A 19,878-nucleotide genomic window follows, 5' to 3' on the forward strand; every position below is an offset into this window, starting at 1 on the left:
AAACGATACAATAAATGCACAATGTAGCTACAAACAGATATACAATTAAACAAACAGACGTCTTCAAAAAGCAGAAATAGAGCCTCCTTCACAACCAACAAGAACACAAGAAGTGTTTTTTGGATGTTGAATTATTAACAAAATACTTAAACACTTGTCTTTTCCAAGCATTTTACAGAGGTAAAACCAGCTGACCAAACCTGCTGGATCTCAGCCTGGGTTGCTTGGTAACAAGGCTGGGTTTGGCTGGGGTTGCTAGGTAACGGGGCTGGGCTTGGCTGGGGTTGCTAGGTAACGGGGCTGGGTTGGTCTGGGGTTGCTAGGTAACGGGGCTGGGTTTGTCTGGGGTTGCTAGGTAACGGGGCTGGGTTTGTCTGGGGTTGCTAGGTAACGGGGCTGGGCCTTTGGAATTAGATTTAACAGTTGAGAGGTTTTTTTAAACTGCTCGTTTTCCAAACTTCAGAAATTCAACTGGATGTTTTTTTGTTTGTTTGTTGTTGTTTTTTTAAAGTGCTGTTTTTAGAACCAGTTGAGACTGAAATGGAAGCAGAAATATTTAATTTCCATTTCAAATCAATAAAGTATTTTTGAATTTGAAAAATGTACAAAATCTGAATGTTAGTCTATTATCATTTCACAAAGACACAGTAAATTTGGCAACTAAATGTCATTGTTTGGCTACTGGAGTAAAAAAAATAATGCATTGAAAACTGTAATTCCTTTAATTTTAAACGTTAGGTCCCCTTTAACAACCCACATCTTTTCTCTGCACCTTGCAGTGAGTCTGTGTCGCTGATAATCTTTAAGGTGTTATTGTGACATCCTCATTACTTTGCCCTTCACACACTTTAAAGTACTGAACGTCCTTGTGGCGCTGCTTGCCATTCATAGGTGGTTTGCACAGGTAGAGCAGCCTCGGGCCGTTGCTTTACTCTCACAGCTATTTATAGAGCTCAAAGTACGATGCCTGTCCCTGCGCTGGAGATAGTGAGGGCTTACGCTTGAAACAGAATCAGTCAAAGCACTGGCATTGACTCATTCAGTGAAACCACACCGAGACAAGAGGCAGCACGATTCGTATCTATTAGTTTTACATTAAGAAACGCATTAAACCGCACAATGCATGCTGGGAAATGACAGCTGCAATGGTGCAGGATACAAAGAACTGGGCAAGGGAATCAGAAAAATAATTTATTTTCAATTCATATTGGCCAAAGAATCTCTGCAGCTACTTTTCCATGATCACAGAGCAACATAATCTTTTTACAAGCATGTATTTCCTAGAAAAATCCCTTTAAGCTGCAAAAACCTCTATAGGTTCATCTCTGAATCTCTCTAATGCACCAACATGTTCATAATAAACATGCATTTCTTTAAGAAAACAAATTTTCCACCAATAGGTAAATGTTTTCCCAAATTTTAGAGATAATTTTGCTAAAACGTGAGTGGTTGGTTTTGATCATATGAGGTGAAGTAGATCAACACCCCATGTCAAGGTGGACATAATTATGAGGTAGACGTTTTAATTTTTAGTCTAAAATCTATTTTGTAGAGAAAAATACATTTTTTCTCAACAAAATAGAATAAGGAACTAAGACTTTTTTATTCTATTTTCTGCTCATTTAACTTCCTAACATGCAATCTGGTCTTTCAACATTCATTTGAGTGAGGAGAAAAATAAAAGTAAAGTTTGATCAGCTGCAGAGGATGACTGGCGAAAGCCAGAGGATTTCATGAACTTGGGGTTGGAGTAGAAGCAAACAAGTCCATCTCTACTTCAAGTCCTTTAATTTACTTAAAGCCATTATATTTGGTGAAATGAATATGACCTTTTTTGAAGGTTGGTGAGTCATTTCACATTTTGACGTTCTGGTTGACGTTTCTCCACAACGGCGCTTGTTCTCCACCCGCTCAGCAGACGTGCTCAGAATGTCTCACATTTTTACCCTCCATTTCAAATTTGCCGTCAGGCTGTTATCCCAGATTAGCCGCAGTCATTAGAAGTTATTACAAAATATTACAGTATAAAGAGAAATCTCTCGTCTCCTCTCATAAATCTGAAATTCAGTGAGCTGCCTGAATCTTTCATCCTGAGAAACTACTTGATTAATGAAAGCTCTAACACCTTCAGAGTTTATTCAAATGTTTAGCTTTTAATTGGATTCACGACGGAAGATTGCTTTAAGTGAAAATGTTGTTTTTTCCAAGAAAATTTGTGATTTAGTCTTCAGGTAAGGATTTTCATGAATAAAGTTGTGTTTTGCCTGAAGGTTAAGAAATGTTTGTTGAAAAAAGGATGGTTGTGCATGAAATAAACATGACTCAACCAAGCAAAGACTCCTGCCTGGGGGAGAAAAAATACAAAGAGCAGACTAAATTATTGGCAGTAATGGTCCTCCTGTAAACGGCTACAGATTCGGCTAAACACAGAACTACTTAGCTAATGTTAACTCTATGAAAAGAATGAAGTAAATTAGAAACAAATGTAAAGTCAGAATAAGCAAAAGGCACATTGAATTTAATTCTCTGAGTTTTATTGACGATGCAAACTGAGTATAACTTGGCTGAACTTAAACAAGACATCTGTAAAAATTCCTGAAATGTGACCTAAATATAATGTTTATAACAGAAATACATGTTTTTAACAATGTATTTCCTGGGTATAGTTAATAGCATTAGCTAGCTGCATCTTTGAGCACAGAACAGTAACAAACTACTTTTTCCTGTTATTGGGGCTCATTTTAGTTATCGATTAGTTTCATAATGGAGTGGATTGTCTTGATGTGAAAGTCCTGCTCAGCATGTTGGTCTGAATAACGTGGTTTTGTGGCGCATCTGTGAGCAGAACCAGAACCAGAACCAGAACTGAAAGCAGAGGGTTAGCGCCTTAGCATCTGGTGATAAATCAAACTCTTTTTTTTTTTTTCCAAAATTAACTTCTTTAGATCTAAAACTTATGTAACTTTTAAGCAGAAATCCATCAGACAGACCTTTGGTTTTTGTTACACAAGCTTGTTTTTCAAATGTAGAAATTTAACTCAAAAGTAGCGATACTTAATATCGCTTACTTTTTACTGGAGTTAAAATAAAAAGTAAAAATCTTCTTAAAAGTACATTTTCCCAAGAATGTTACTCAAGTAAATGTAGTTAATTGCTATCCAACTTTGGGTTTCAGTAGTTGATATAGAGTGCTAGTTGCCATTAAAACCATTAACTATCAAACTACTATTAATTTAAACCTGCAGGATGTTTCGCCTATGGCTGTAATTAAGTCTTACGGAAAAGGAGGGGAAGTGTAACCAAGAATTACCAACCTGTCTTTGCATTTGCATCCCATCACGGGGGAATCTCTGCATTTAGCTTGAGAATTTTCTGGAAACACCACAATTATGTTGTCAAATGAGCCATTGCAGGGACAATTAGGCTTCCTGAACATGTGTGGAATCGTAATATCATGTAGATTGAGGAGGAGTTCAGGCGGGCCCCATTCAGCTGCATAATTTACGTTTACATCCATGGATAACGACAAGCAGCACTCGGGTTTATTTGCAGTCGACATGTGCTCACAGTTGGCGTACATCTATCCGAGTGCAGCACACGTCATGTTTGCTCCGTCGGCTTAAATAATTCATTCAGGTGTTGCTGCTGTGCATTGAAGAAGCTTTCTATCAACACAAACACCTATTGCGGTTTTGCTCCATGCAACTGTTGTTCAGACTGAAAAAAAGTACAGAGGGGAAAAAGTAACCTTTCTGTTCCCGAACAGAAAATCTTTCCCGTCTGATTTATGCAAATTCCACCACTTCCTCAATTTTTTCCAGCTTATTTAATCATAAAATTGCTTTGAGAATGATTCAAATTGAAAAGTCACTTTGCTCCACTGATTTGCTCTAAAGCAATAATGGAGGAGATGACAGCAGGAGGAGCAGCACCTTTCAGAACGATGAAAATCAGAGTCAGACACTCGGTTTTTACTGATCCAGATCAGCGGGTTTTTCAGTGAGAAACAGGAGTTCAGGTCATGAGGGGGACAATTATTATCGAGATTATTCATCTTTTGTTTGTGTCCCTATTCTTTTTCTGACTGCCAGAAAAATGCTAATTTTGATTGTGAAGTGGTAATTGTTGACAGGGAAGCACAATTGATATTGTTATGATTGTCCATGTAGCTCCATGTGTTTTTGTCCCTTTGGAGTTTTATGGGTGATGTAAAAACATCTGGTAATTGGATGTTTGGCAGAAAGCACATATTCTCTAAGGAAGCCTGCCGTAATCCAGAACACATTCAAAACAAAAGTGTAGTCTACAGAGAGCAGATGTGAATTCATTTACTTTTTTATTGTAAACCACCCGGTGAAGGGAAACTGTGATTTAAGGATACAGAAAGGAGACACTGAACCCAATGAGAATTTCTGATTAACCCTTTTTTTCCTTTAAAGGTGACCTAATATACTTGCTTGAGCCAGTTAGGATACATCTATGGGCGATACAAAATCATTCTTGGATAATGAGATTTTAGTCTTATTTGAGAATTAGTTGTTTTAGGGCCTCTTGTCACTTTAAATTCAGATTAGTTGCTGGCCTCGCCCACAACTCAAATGTTTACACATGAAAATGGCTGCAAACAGATGCGTAGCTATAAAACTGCACATCTTTGAAAAGCATCAGGAGAGCCTCCTACACAACCATCAAAAATGCAACAAGTGGTTTAAAGATGGTAAGTCGATAACAAAACACTTGTCTTTTCCAGCAGCCATTGTACACCATATAAAACGGTGAAACCAGCTGACCAAATATCCTGGAACTTAACTTTGGTTGCTGGGGTTGCTTGGCAACGGGCTGGGCTTTGCTGTGGTTACTAGGTAAAGAGCCATGCCTGGTGATCCAAAGTCAAAAATACTTTATTAATCCCAAAGGGAAATTAAATGTTGTTGTAACTCTTTTAAAAGAATTACTAAAAAACAAAACTTCAGATTTCAGTTATGTAAAGATTCATTTCAGTTGACATGCTTTACTAGATTTTTTGTAAATACATATTTTGCATACATTAAATTTAACTATATCAGTAATCAGCCTCCAATCTTTAGGAACAAATTATTTCTACAGAGTAGTAGGATTGCTATTATTGCTTAAAGAGCATAAAATATTTGGGATTTCATGAGCGTTGAGCTGATTTAACTCAAATCTTCCTTATTTTACATGCTTGGTTGCATATTTAACTGGCGCTGCGTCTTCAGGAGGTATGTTAGAGAAGAAATGTATTTAAAACCAACAGAAAACTGGTTATTTTGTCTCCATCAGCTTGCGTCCATAGTATCCATGGCAACCAATCACTGTAATGCATAGGTGTTTAACGAAAGTTTTTTTTTTTTTTTTTATGACCATCTTTTTGGCTTTCTCTTTAATTTCACAGTAAATGTGACCAAATTTATACCCTGACTTCTACTTAAAACAGACTTTGGAGCAGCAAAATCTACTCGTATTTATTGAACCTGTTTGACACAGCAAGCATTTTAAAAGACAGTAACCGAAAACCTGCACTTATTGCTGAGAATGAATGCTGAATGTTGTTTATTTTTTATTTTTCTGAGGCCAGAAGAATTTGAAAACTGGACGTCTGTTTAGGTTTTGGATACTTATTTAACCAAAATTGTCGAATGTTTAGTTTATTGTTGAAGAGTAGAAAAAAAATGTAATTATTTTGCAGTTTTAGAAATTCTTTGACCCATGTGACATCAGTTCCTGCTGTAACGGTTGACGGGAAGTGATATTTTCACCACTTCTGTTTATTAATTGGGGCTTTATCTCAACAAATACAGGCCATGCAGATTTAGCAGCGTATAAAATGCAACCTTCATAGTTGTTTTGTTGTTCTTCATGTCTTTCAGCTTAATCTGAGCTTTTATTTTGATATAAATGAAAGTAAGAGAGGATTGTCTGCAGAATCTCTTTCAAAACCTCCTTTCAATTTAATTTTATGGATGAGCAGCCACAGAGAAAATGCATTACTTTCACGTATCTCTGCTCCCAGCTCCAGTAAGTCTTCTCCATGTATCTCCATTTTTAAAGCAGAATCGGGCGCGTATTAAACACAAATGTTTATACTGTATGAACATGGGGATGTTTGTGCAACAGCTCTTCGTTTTGTTACAGAGAACAAATCCACTCCCACTATTAAACTTCAATACAGTGTGTAAACACACAATTTCTTCTGCTGTTTGGTTGTCTAAACAAGTTTAATATTTCCCATTAAATTTCAATTCAGGGATTTCACACTTCTGTTTGCTCTGCGCCTGGCTTGCGCTGCTTAAAAAGAAAACATTTCATCCAGATACTCATTTGTCAGCTGAGTAATCAGTTGTTTACTTGGACTGTGTGATAAAAATAGCAATTCCTGTAACAGATACAATATCTCTTGCAAATAAACATGAATTTTTATTTATCATTTTCTTTTCCACTAATTTGTACGAGTCCTTGTTTCCACAGCTGTTGGGTTTTAGATAATACTTTTTATTTTCTGCAGTGTGCACAATTTCAAGCTGAAGCAAAGCTTGGTAAAATTGCAGGGAGTGGAAATAATTTGTCGTTTATTGTAAGTTATTCTTAGCTTGGATGGATTTTGACCTTATGTGGTGAGATCAGGACTGCATGCATTTCAGGAGATGTGAAAAATTAAACCAAGCTATTCTTTAAAACTAGAGTAAGATAAACCCGTGTTGGTGCAGCGCTTTGGCGTTAGTGGAACTAATGTTTACGATTATTGCTTTAGGCTGAATAACGTTTCAGCTAGTTGATGTTTTAGCTGTGCACAACAATGATTATCACATTTTCTAGCATTTATATTTACCTACTGTTACGTAAAGCTGAGGTTTGGAAACATCCATTCATTGATATTGTAATGTCTTATTTTTATGTATTTTTTATTTTCTGTAGTTCAAGAAGCTTCACGTAATTCCATATTTTGTCCAAATAATTACATATTCCCAAATAAATCAGATTAAACAGAACTCCTTTTTTTTCCTACCAATTACTTTTATTGCAAAGAAGATTGTAAATTATTTCTACTTGAGTGAAAATATATTATCATGCAATTTTTAAGTGCAATTTTTTGTCTTCTCTATTTGTAGAGGGATATTTTCTAATCTGAAAGTACGATTTTACCCAGACTCATTATTTAACGTTGGTTGCTATGATGTAAAAGTTCATACTATCGATTTTGAGGTTTTTTTATTTAAGAAGATGTGCAGAGACATTCATCTCAGAAGGGAAGAGTGAGTCCTTATCTCTATCCTCTGGAGGCCAAGGTCTCCGATTTCCCTCCATTCACAGCCACATTACGTACCAATCTGAGGAAGAAGAGTGTTGAAATCACTCTTCCCATCTGCCTTGTGCTGTTCTAGCCTCATCCTCATCAATCCTCATCAATCTTTCTTTTCTCCTGCCAAGTATTCCTGCAGCCCGTCATCATCTTCACTTACTTCTGATCCATCTTCACTTTGCTCGATGTGACGAAGGAGATTTCTGCTTTCTCTAAAAGAATCGTTAATGAGGTTAAATACATCCTGTAAATCAGGGAAAGTACAGCCTGCGGAGTTTAGGAATAACTAGAACTTTACTGCAGCCAACATGAAATTTAACTGTAAAGATCAAAACAAAATGATAAATGTACTGGATTTAAATGCTATTCATATCTAAATGAACAATCCTGCTTTGGCTACAGCATAATGATTGATCTTGACATTTCTCATAATGGTGTGTTGTTACCTTTTAACAAGTTGTTTCATCAGCAGCTATAGGTTTAGGTTTTTATTTTTTGATTAGGTTTTTGTTTTAAATATCTGAAGCCGTGCCAAACCGGTGACATGACCTTCCCTGTTTGTCACAGTTGTCACTTCATGCCGTTGTTTTTTTATTTTTAAGAACTTGTGAGGCACTGCGGCGAAACATGAAACTACTACTGCGCAGGTTGTTGCTAGGTAACCAAAGAGTGAACGAGTTGATGCCGACAACTCAACCTAGCTGCCTACATCTCCCAGAATGCCGTGCGGTTCTGGATCGGATTTATGTGAAATTATTAAAATTATTATTGATCATGTGTCTATTATGATATTGTTATTGATTTATTGTCCACCTCCAAAATGGACCAAGTAAATTAAAAAAGGAGGACAATTAATTGTTTTTAAACAGTAAAATTTGGAATTATAAATATATAAGTTTTGATTTTCAGTTTAGTCCAGTTTGTTGGAACTAAACTGAAAGAATTTGAATGTCAGTTAAATGATTAAATTTGAGGTAAAGTTATCTTTTCAAAAAAATTATTTGGTGTTTTTTAAGTGTACTGATTTATTATTGGGTCTTTATAAAAGTCTGCTTTTATGTTTAATTATGTCAGTTTTAGTCCTCTATAGAGCGATTTGGGTGTTAATATAACTAATAAACATAACAGTTTTAAAAAACGTATTAGTAAAGTTTAGGTCATTTCAAGACCAATTGAGGTTGACTTTTTCTGCTTTTTCATTTATTTTCATTAACAGGATTTTTTTTAATTTAACAAACTTGGACAAAATATTTCGAGTCACAAAAACCTTCTGAATATGTCTGTAAATTTGAGACAAATTGGCAAAATCTCCAAACTAAATTACATTTGACGCTGTATTACCAACCAGTTGGGGTTGTTAAGTTCATGAACACTACCAAAGAAAACACGATTTAACAGATGGGAAATATTATTTCACCACTAACAGGGAGTTGAAAACGTCTAGTTGAGGATTTTATTAAAGATTCTGCATCAGATTATTTCCACTTTGATCAAGTTTTGCTTCAAAAAGAAGTGAAATGAGTCGGTGGTGGCTTTTCAGTTTCTGTTGTAACCAATATAATTAAATTCCTCGAGGAGAGGAACAGAAACTTAATAACGGACGTAATTTATTTATTTTCTGAGTTTTCTGCTCTACAACAAGGATTTCTGAATTTGGTATCCCAACAATGTGACTATTACATCAAGACTCCCTTGATCCAATCAAGGGAGTCTTGATTAAACTACTTTATCCAGCATCAAAGTAGACGGGCTAAGTCAATAAAATCAGTTTATATGTTTGTAAAACCTTTAACAATAGAGAGTTAATGTGAAAATGACCTCATTAAGAGAAGTCATATTACCACAGAGTCTTAATTTGTTGTGACAGGTTAATTGTCTCTGCTTCCACTGACAGCCTGTGGCCTCTGGATTTTACCGACGTATCAGCAGTGATTCAGCTCTTCCTGTCTTTATTTTTTCTTCCACCTGGTGCTCTATCATCTGTTTCCCCATCATCACAGATCATCGTTCCAGGCTTTGTCCTTACCTGCCATACCGCTGTACACCTGGGACCCACTTTAGCGTCTTCCATTCATCATCCTCTCACCCCTCTTTCTAATTTCCTTTCTCACTTTCCGTCTTTTTGTTCCCGTCTCTGGGCGTTTGTTGATTCAGAGCGGATGTGTTTAGTATGCAGAGCGACTTGGTTGAAGTGGATAAAGGTGTTGGAAACACTATCAACAAAAAGAGAGGATCCATGTTGGTGTGAGCAGCTAGATCAGTTGGTTTTATTGATTTATGTCGCACGTAATGACAACCAACAAAGGTGACAAAAAACAAGCAATTAATCAATCACATGATAAATTCAAAAGATTTTGATCATTTTCATTGTGATTTTTTTAAGGGCGATTTTTGTTAGGAGACATCATAGTCCATTTTATCTATTTATTTTTTTGTTTCAGTTATTGGGTTTTGTTATGTCTTATTTTGAATGTTTTTAAATGTCTTCCAGTTCTTTAAATATTACCATTTATCGCAATAATTACTGGGACAATTTATTGCCCAGGAAAATTTATTACTGTGACAGGCCTAGTAAAACTAAAAAAACCCACCAAAACAAAAAGCGGAAATGCTTCTTTGCTAAATGATGCTACTTGATCTGCCAGCTGCAAAAGAAAAACAAAATGTTAAAATAGAACCCTAATTCTAATTTAGCCTAGAAACACAATCCTCAGTTGTCTCCGTAGTCTCGGTCTTTTGGTGAATATCCAGAGTTTGTAAGCATGTATGAGTGGGAATGCCACGCTGTTGGACTCCATGAACCTTGTGAATCTTAAGGAAATTTAACAAGATGGCTGAAATCACACCATAAGCATTTTGTATTAGGAATGAAAAAGATTAATTTTCAACTCAGGCCTTTTTAGTGTTGTAGTTTGGCCGTCAATCAGCAGAGGGCGCCACTGGTCATTCTTAAGTGGAGTCAGTTGGTACAGAAACAAAGATGGTGGAACCATCCTAGAATGGGAAAGAGAAGCGGTCCAAACAAAGTCCGGTGTGAGATACAAAATTCACTTTATGCAGTTTTGTTTTGAAATATAAACATTCAACAAACTCTTTAGTTATTTTTTTTAATTCAGCGTCTTCTGAAAAATTTCAGAAATGTCATGAAAAAATGGTCGACCCTTTTCAAATGAAAATGGCTGCTCATCAGTTTAGAATACTAAGATCAATCACCTCTTAATCAATAACTTACTCTGTCATTAATGATTAATTAGTTTTTTGTTTGAAATGTCCTAAATACTACAGACTCCACTGGAAGCAATCAGGCCTGAATGTTTGAAGAGAAACTCCACTGGAAAAAAATTTGGTTATTTGCTGCTTATTCATGATTTAGAAAGAGAGACAATTATATTTGGTTTGTCATAATTTGAAAACTAATTTTAATGTTTACTGAGCGCATCCTTGATATTAAAATCTGTTTGATCTGGAACACTTATCCTTGAAATGGAGAAAATGAAGCAATCTGAAAAAGTTTCTCCAGCACTGTTAGCACTACAAAGTCACCATAACCTAGGCTATTATTAGTTTTGATATAGCAACCAATTACAGCTCTCTGTATCGAGGACGCTCTTTGTAACCTGTGGCATACTCACAGTGGCACTGCTGGAGATTTTGGTGTCTCTCTTGTCAAGCCGACCTGCTGTGTTAGCTAAAAAAAACCAAGCAAACTGATGATGTATGAGAAGAAAATGAAAGAGAGAAGATGTAAGAGAAACCTGGAAAAAATGGGTAAATGCTCTAATTTACTATGAGGCTTACAGCTCAAACATTTACAGAATAAGATAAAATTGATGATCAGAAGTTAAAATGAAGAATAAATCAGGAAATCTTAAGATGAACTTCTGTAGGAACATTTAAACTAAATCTTTCATATTTGCTACAGAGTTCTTGGCTTGTTTTCCATCTTTCTTACAGAAAAAACGATTAGGATGCCAGAGTTTGGGATTTAAAAATAAGACCATGATAGATAAATTTAAACAATATTACTTTCCATTTTCAAGTAATTAATATAAAAGTAATGTCAAAATAATGCTATTAGGCCTTGAAAACGTATCGTGATATAAACGTTTCATATCAGTCAATATTGATAATTATTGATTAGTTTTGTTTTTGTTTTAAATATTTGAAATGCTGCCAAACCTTTGGTGTTACCTTCCCTGTTCTACTCCATGCCATTTATTTATTTTTAAAGCAGTTATGAGGCACAATGGTAGGACCTTAAACTGCTGCTGCGCCAGTTACTCAACAGGTTGTTGCTAGGTAACCAAAGAATGAGTGAGTTGCTAGGTAACCAAAGAACGAGTGAGTTAGTCAACTCCCCTTTTGGATGAAACTGGAAAGTTAACGCCACTAGTTTAATATTTAAAACAAAAAGAATAATCAGTAATTATCTTGATAAGTTTTTCAGCCATATCGACATAATACTTTATATTTCCATAAACGTAAAATTATCAGCAACTAGTCGACGTGAAACCTAAAAATAATCAATGCAGAGCAAAGAATTGACTTGTCTATAAGTTGACTACTTGGTGCAACTTGTCCATTTTCTGTTTTTGACCTGGCATGTATAATATTTTTGTCTTCTACTACATTTATTTATATTTTTCTTCACCACTAAATGTAGCAGTTACAGAATTCTGCTGTTTGTAACTCTCAGCTGGATCGCTGTTAAATTGGATGTGAAATTACTATTTTATTTTTTTACTTAAGATGGAGGGAAAACACTGAATGCAGTTTTTCTTTTCCAGCAAACTATCTGCCAGGTCGTGTTGCAGAAACCTGGGTCATTGAATTTAGAATTAAACAGTTTAATTATTTGCCCATTAAAAGCTCTGATGCCAAATTGCCTTAAGATTCACATTTATTAAGACAAAATACTAAGAGCGTGTGGTTTGCTAAAATATGAAGCCAGAACTGCTGACCTGTGAAAAACGGAAGTTTTTTTGTGCATATAGGAGTCATTTCACCACAGGCTGGAAAAATAAATATTCTCCTGGATCTTTTATACGTTACTTTTCACCCTTTGCAGCAGGGTCGGCCATAAGTAAAAGATGCACCATAAAAATGGTTCTGAGCTTCGTAAAGTCCTCAAAGTGTTTTCTTCTTCCTTCAAGTCAATGTTCTGAGCAGATCTAGATTCCTGCCAGTGACAACCTTTTGCTTTCCCTGATTGTTTTAGGAAAAAACGTTTCTCTTTTTAGTTTATGCCATCCCCGTTTTTCAGATACTTTCAGGTTTTAGTTTCATTCCTGCTTTGTTTACTTCTGTTGTTTCTTTAATTGTATTTCCAGATTATCTAATTCTTTCTCTCATCAAACCATTTAATATTGACGCTGTCCTATTTGTGCAATATATACATAATTTTGTTCAGTTTTGTCTTCATTTCTGCTCTGAGTTCGCTGTTCTTTCAGCAGATTGCCTTTTTTGAATTTTTATACTTCAGTTAACGATTAATCCGATTAATCGTTCTAACTAATGATCTAATCTGATTGAAATGCATCTGCAACTGATTTTTCTTTCTTGCTATTGAAGCTCAGTCTTGTCTTTAAAGTCTTATAGCTGAAGACTAAGCCTATTTATATTTGGTTTGTGTTTGTTTATCTCACAGAATACATTTAAAGTTTGTGGTAACGTGACGAAGGTTAAAGGGAGCTGAAGCATTTGCATGTAAACTCCCGTTCTGATGGTGCCAATGTGCAACAGTGTTAAGCAGTTAAAACAGAACCATTGACCTTAACTCGTTTGAACCCATTTGTTTAGCATGAATAAAGCCACTTAATTATGAAAGAACTGACATTCTTCTCAATTAACCTTTCAATAAACAATTTAGGAGGCATAGAGTCAAACGCTGAATTTAAATTGTGCAAACAAAGTCTGGCAAAGGCTGCTGGTGTGCTAATGTTTGCCTATCGAATGCACCATGCAGATGATTCAGTCACTTTCATGTAGCAAACACAGGAAGTTGACACAAAAATTACCTGTATAACAGAATATTTTTCCTTTTACAGTAATCGGCTTTGTATATTTGTTTTATACATTTATGTATGATTTCTCCATGTTCTACTTTGCAAAAGCTTAATATCTATTTAAAATTATGTGCAATAAATGTAAACCTATTCATTTTTATTTGTAAATAAGTTATCAGAATTTTTTTTAATTACCTATATAATTTACCTACATAATCATAAAAATAAAAGGACTGAAGCGATTAATCGTGATTAATCAAATATTTAAATAATTGTCAACAAATTTGATTAATCGTTAATTGCAGCATACAGATTCAAAAAAAGGCAATTTTCAGAAAGAACAAAACAATCAGAGCAGAAATGTATGAAAAATTTGAAAATTTTGCATTTAAGATGAAGGAAAAACAAAATAAACAATTGTTCTACCCAGAACTCCTCAAGTGGAATAGTTTTAGTTTCACCTGGTACAAGCTCAGTAAAATAAATCCATTAAACATCTTTTGTTATCTAATTTTTAATGGGTTAATAAATAAAAAAAATAATCAGATCAGCCCTACACTGTTGATGAATCCTTTGCGACAAATGAGTAAGTGTACAGGAGACGAATGTTGTGGTGATGCATTTTAGACAGTAAAATGTTTTTCACGTTTAAAAATAATTTGCATATTTTAAGGTATTTTGAATATTTTGTATAAAAGGCTCACGTGTTTAAATAAAAAAGCTGCAGAATCTGCCATTTTTTGTCTGATTAATTGATTAATCGTCAGAAAAGTTTGTTACTAAAACAATCGTTAAGAGCTGCAGCTCTAAATGATAGTGCTGTGTTCTAATTGTATTGTCATTGTTGAACTGTATCTAATTAGATTACATTAATCAGTCAGATTTCTAAGCCCTTCATTACAGATCCTAACAGAAAACACAATTGAATATAAACAAACAGCGGAGGATGGTTTACAAAGAGAGAAATGAAGCACTACAGCCTGTTATTGTTGCCGCTCCACAATGCAGCTTTGAACGACGCGGAAAAAGACCTGCGGAAATGAAGAATTAAAGCGACGGTGCAGTCTGGGAGAACAAAAGGCATGAAGGCCATTTTGAAAGGAAGTGAGGCATCATGCCAGAGGAGATGGGGCGAAGCATAAAAACCACTCATGCCTTGGACAAGTTGCTGTGCTTGCGCTGATGGCGCTGTGGGCTAAGCCAACATGCCCAGCGGTGATGAATGGTTCCTGTCAGGATAAGCCAAACAAACAGATCTGTACAGTGTATGACAACACTCCTGTAGGCGCTGCAGTGAACAATGGCGCTTCCCTGCTTGCTGTGGAACAAAACCTCCATAGATCTGGCTGGACACGCTTTCTGGAGGAATAAAACCTTTTCCTCTTCATGCACTGGGAGTTTTGATGCTGTTGGAGGGCAGAAATCAAGAAAAAAAAAATCAAATCTTATGGGTATTATTAGGGTTTGCTTGAAAATGATTAAGAGACCACTCCATTAAACTTAAAACCTCCTGGTTTTGCCTCCAAATATTAACTTCTGAACTCTTCCTGTGTGAAAACATTATGAACTTATTTTCTTTGCATTATTTCTTCCTGCAACAACTCTGAACCTTCAAGGCTCTTATTGAGCTAAGATCGTCTTTTTTCACATATTGGACAGCAGAGATGTTTCCCAAACTTCACACAAAACTGTTTCTGTACTCTGCTAATGTTGAAAATACACAAATCACAAAAAACAAAATTCATACTTTATATATATATATATATACATACACACCATTTCTACCAGTGTTGGTTAAAATTTGCTGTCATTTTGACTGCAGGGAATTCTGAGGTATTTCCTTGTAAAGTATAAAATAAGTATTTTTTTTTCCCAAGAGAAAAAGTAATCCATAGCATTTAGAGAACATGTAAAAAAAAATAAAATAAAATCATCATTCATATAGAGGTCTGGAAAAATTAAGAGCCCACTGAACTGCAATTTTTTTTTATTATTTTGACCATTTCTCATTTTCTGCAAATAAATACAAAATTTTTGCTTGGAATCTCAGATGCATGTTGTCAGTAGTTCATAGAGTAAAATACCAATGTTCATTTTACTCAAACATAAACCTATAAAGAGTGAAATCAGAGAAACTGAGAAACTTTTGATGTGGTCTCTTAATGTATTTTTATGCACCAAATTAAAAATATGCACATTGTCTTCCTCACTGTTTGAGGAAGACACTCAACTTCTATGTTAGTTAGAATTACCAAAATTATTTCCATGATGCTAATGTCAGAAAATTAAATAAGAATCAGAATTTTTTTTGTAACTTTCTTTGTAAATTGTGTTTAAGCATTTAATTTGAGCAGGAAGGTTCTATGGTAATCTTAACACAATAAGTATAAATAATTTAGAGAAAAATCCTCAAATACATGTTGATACACTCCACTTTAATTATGGAAAATATGGAGAAACTTCATTGTGCTATGCTGAATAATTAGTGTTTAGTTCTACTAACATTTTTCAAAGAGGACATTTTGTCTTAAGGTATAAATAAATAATTTTGAGTCGATAGATTTACCCTTTTTTATCCAGTTTATTTGGTCATAAGATAATTCTCCTTAATCCTTTTGTTTACTTTTAGCGAGTGATGGAAAACATGAAGGAAAAGTGTTGTGGAGTTGGAGGAAAAAGTTGGAGGTGAAATAGATTTTCTTTTTATGTGATTGGACTGTAGAGCAAAGATAAATGTAAGAGTTGTTTGGTTGGGACCTAAAAGATATGCAAAGCCAAGCAAACTTTAGTGGAGGAGATGCAGGGCTGTCAGGGAGTTTAAAGCAGCACACTTTATGTTTTAGTAACGAGTACATGCTGTAAACTGTGTCAGCGATGCAAACAAGTGTTGGCAAAGCATGCAGGATCAACCGCAGAGTCAGACTTAGAGGGAATCGTTAAAGCGACGGAAACAGAGAGGGAAGAAAAAAACTGAGCTAAAATTCAAATAAACCAGAAATCCAATCAGATTTTCTCCTTCTGGAGAAGGCTTACTAATATAATGCATTGAAAGTATAAAACTATGATTCCTGGCAGATGTTTTTAAAGGCATGTCTGCTGTTGATTAGATCAGGTTTCTGTCAGATTGAAACATCTGTGAGTTGTATTGAGGATAAATGACTTCTTTCCTCCAGAGCTGGTGGGACAAAAACAAACCACACAAACTCCCAAGAAGTGAGAAAAATAAAAACAATGATTACCTAAAAACCAGTCAGTTGAGTACCAGGTGAAATATTTGAATTAGAGGAAGATGAAAGTCACATCAGCCTTGTTTAGTTCTTTAGTCGAACTCTGGTTTGTCTAGTAAGTCTGAATCCGTAATCGAATTCTGAAACGAACCAAAAAAGTGAACTATGGTTCAAAAAAAGATCTGTTTGGTCAAAGTGAACTCTGGTGTGGTTTGAATGCCTATATGAACGCCAAGCGGACCACAGTCCCCTCCAAAAGCAGGAAGTGAACGACAGAGCAGGGAATTTTGGGTAAATACAGCCATAATAAAACGTGCTAGCCTAGCACTAGTAGAAATATCTTTGGATCTTTCAGCGAAACAAGAGAAATCGCTACTCCATTTTTGTTAACATTTCTTGAGGAAGGAATTTGCGCTCATTGTCTTCTTGAGGTTTTTATTTTGTTTCCTTCGGTGGTTTTTGGCACAGCGCCCCCACAGGCGGGGAGGGGAACAGGTTTGTTTTAAAGGTTTGGTTTGTTTGGCAAAGTGTGGCATGAAATCGAACCGCAGCAGCTGAAGATGCAACAAATGTTTCACTTTTGGTTCCCAACTGAACCAAAACTACTGGACAATCAGGTGTGAAAACAAACCCTGAGAACTTTTCCTGACGGATGTCCACAGATGAAGAAATTTGTTGTTTGTGTCAGTTTATCTTTGATTTCTTTTCTGTCTAACCTCTAGAATAATGAGCTCCTTACCAACTTATTTGCTGCAGCTCTTTGACAGCAGAATAATTCAGAGTTTCAGATTATTACTTTAGCGTTTCTTTGTCACCATCTTATCATCGCCGCGGTTCGACTTGAGTTTTATTTTTCTGTGCTCTCTCCCTGACACCTTCCTCAGGTCGTGCTGTATTTGCAGGAAACAATTGTGTTGACAAAATGGAGTCTAGTCAAGTATAAAACTCCTTCCTTCTATTCATTAAATTTGCTCACTCTCCCCGTCAGCAGTCGCAGGAGTCGCAGCTCATCCTGTTATCTCCACATCAAATTCACAATTGCTTTCACATCTGCTCCACTTGACTCATCCGCGACTCTTTCGTCCTCTGCACAACTGCACCTTCAGTCACTTAAAAATAACTCTTTCAGTGCTTAAAACCTCAGGGAGTTTTTCCACAAAGGTTTGTTGATTTTATACAAAAGACTAGAACACAAATGTATTGAAAAGTCGGAGCCGTTGTGAAAGAAAGCTGCAGTAAACATGAACCCGTTCATTAATTGAATACAAGGGATTTAACTGTCAACTTTGTCAAAAAAAAACTGTGATCCGAAGAGAAAAGAGGTTTCAAAGCTGCCTGAAATGGAAACTATGAGACTTTATTATTGTTCCAAGAAATTCACATCAAGCTTCCTGCAAACTACTGCCAGCCTTTGCAAGGATTTGTAAAAAGCTTCAACTCTGTGATTCTCAAAGTGGAAATCTTTCTGCTGGTGCCTGCTTTTGTAAAACTGATGCTGTTGAACTCGGATTGTAAAGACGAAGCAGAAATAAAATGTCAGCCTAGGGAGGAAATTTGCTTTATGCAGAGCATCCCTCTTGTATCAGAGACGGACCAGAGGAGGTGGCCGGGTTTTTCTTACCGCCAGTCCACAGCAAAGTGATTTCTAGGACAGAGCAAAATTGGGTTAGGGTACTTTAAACCAGAGATACAAAAAGATTATTTGTTACCTTGAGAAAATTAGTATTTCTTCCTTTTTACACACACAAGGTGAATGTTTGAAGTGGTGAGAGCGGCTGAGGTTTTTTGTTTTTTCATTCCTTTTTTTTCTCCAAAGAGGTTTTGCGGCGCTAGTGGCCCGTAGATTTGTGACAGTAGGCAGACAGGAAAGAGGGCGAGGACATGCGGCAAAGGTCGCCAGGACCGGGAATCAAACCTGCGACATCCATGTCGAGGACGAAGGCCTCCAAACGTGGGGCTTGCTAACCCCCTGCGTCACCACAGCACGACCCGCGGCTGATGTTTTGATGGTAAAATTTAAAATCTGGGTCATTCAGATTTCAAACCTGCTCCTATATAACATTTAATGTCTGATTGCAAAGTGGAACTACTTTAAAAAAGCTAAGAAATCAGCTAAAGAACAACTAGAGTTAAGCATCCAGGCACAGTTGGGGACAAATTGGCACCTTGTCTCCTTGGTGGCTGATTAAAGACAAGCTGAGGAGGCTGGACGTACTTATTCACTCATGAGAAAAAAGTTAAGTACCAAGAAAGAGCAGTTTAATTTGGATGTGATTTGATAGGCATGCAGGCCAGAGATGATTGAAAAGAGCTGACCTGATTATTACCTGTAACAATCTGAGAATACAGGCGCTGGTGACATGACTGGAACCATGTCTGAGCAGAGAATAGCTGGATTATTATTTTAAAGCTAATCCCTGTGGTCAGCTGAGCGCTACCTGACATAGTGAATGTAGCCAAATCCATGCCAGGAAGGCGCAGAGTCGCCGCGCAGAGTCCGATGGCATCTGTTTCCGACTTTTGGATGAGACTTTACAGCCTTGGTTGAGAACCATCTAGGTGAAGAGTTTGCAGCGCTAATCATAAAGCACTAATCATAACCATTAGTTCCACTAATGCTAAAACACCTCACCAATATGTCATTTAGCAGAAGCTAATGCTAAAACGCTAACCTCAGTTTAAATGACATCTTCCCTTTAAAGACCAGTGACTCATAATGAACTAAAATACTGTATTTATTCATCTTGTTCTCTACTGTCTGAGTTTTATTTTGTTCCTGCATGTTTCTTGTTTGAAATAAAGTTAAAAGTTGAGAAAAGAGAGAAAATATGAGGCAAGGAAACAGAACTGCTGCGTAAACGATTTTTATCGTTTACACATATAAAGCTATTGCTAATCACTAATCTCAGTTCAGATTATAATTTCCCTTGAACACCAATTTAATCGTGACGTTACAATTGAATTATAATAGATATTGTATTTATGGTCATGTCTTGTTCTCTACTGTCCATGTTTTAATTTGCTTGTGTGATTTTCTTCTTTAAAATAGTTTTTTGGGGAAAAGAGCGAGAACTTGAGGAAAGGAAATGGAACTGCTGCGTAAACATTTCCCTCCCACTTCAAAATAAGAGCCATTGATATAAACGACTGATTACTTGAGAAATTCTTAACAGTCGATGACCAAACTTCAACTGAAGGTTTACAAACTGCCAAGTTAGTTAGCGCCAACGTTAGCTCCGGTATTAGCGTGGTAGCAGATGTTTGTCCCATTTTGTTATGTCTTCAAAACATCTCTGTTAATTCAGGTAGCAATGATGGCATTTTCTTA

The 19,878-nt window shown here is 36.0% G+C and overlaps 1 long non-coding RNA gene across 2 annotated transcripts; it reads right to left on the reverse strand.

The window, feature by feature from the left end:
* Positions 1–3,514: 3,514 nt before the first annotated feature.
* On the reverse strand, positions 3,515–11,559 carry LOC122825516. 2 transcript variants are annotated; one of them, XR_006369652.1, is made up of 5 exons: positions 11,498–11,559; positions 10,951–11,006; positions 9,345–9,531; positions 7,343–7,530; positions 3,515–3,717 (listed from the first exon to the last, which is right to left on the reverse strand). It is a non-coding gene; the product is annotated as an uncharacterized LOC122825516 (long non-coding RNA). The 2 variants fall into 2 exon arrangements; XR_006369651.1 differs by lacking the exon at positions 3,515–3,717 and having other exon boundaries at positions 7,258–7,530.
* Between the last annotated feature and the right edge of the window lie 8,319 nt (positions 11,560–19,878).

Source organism: Gambusia affinis, linkage group LG22, assembly GCF_019740435.1.
Source record: "Gambusia affinis linkage group LG22, SWU_Gaff_1.0, whole genome shotgun sequence".
NCBI lineage: Eukaryota > Metazoa > Chordata > Actinopteri > Cyprinodontiformes > Poeciliidae > Gambusia > Gambusia affinis.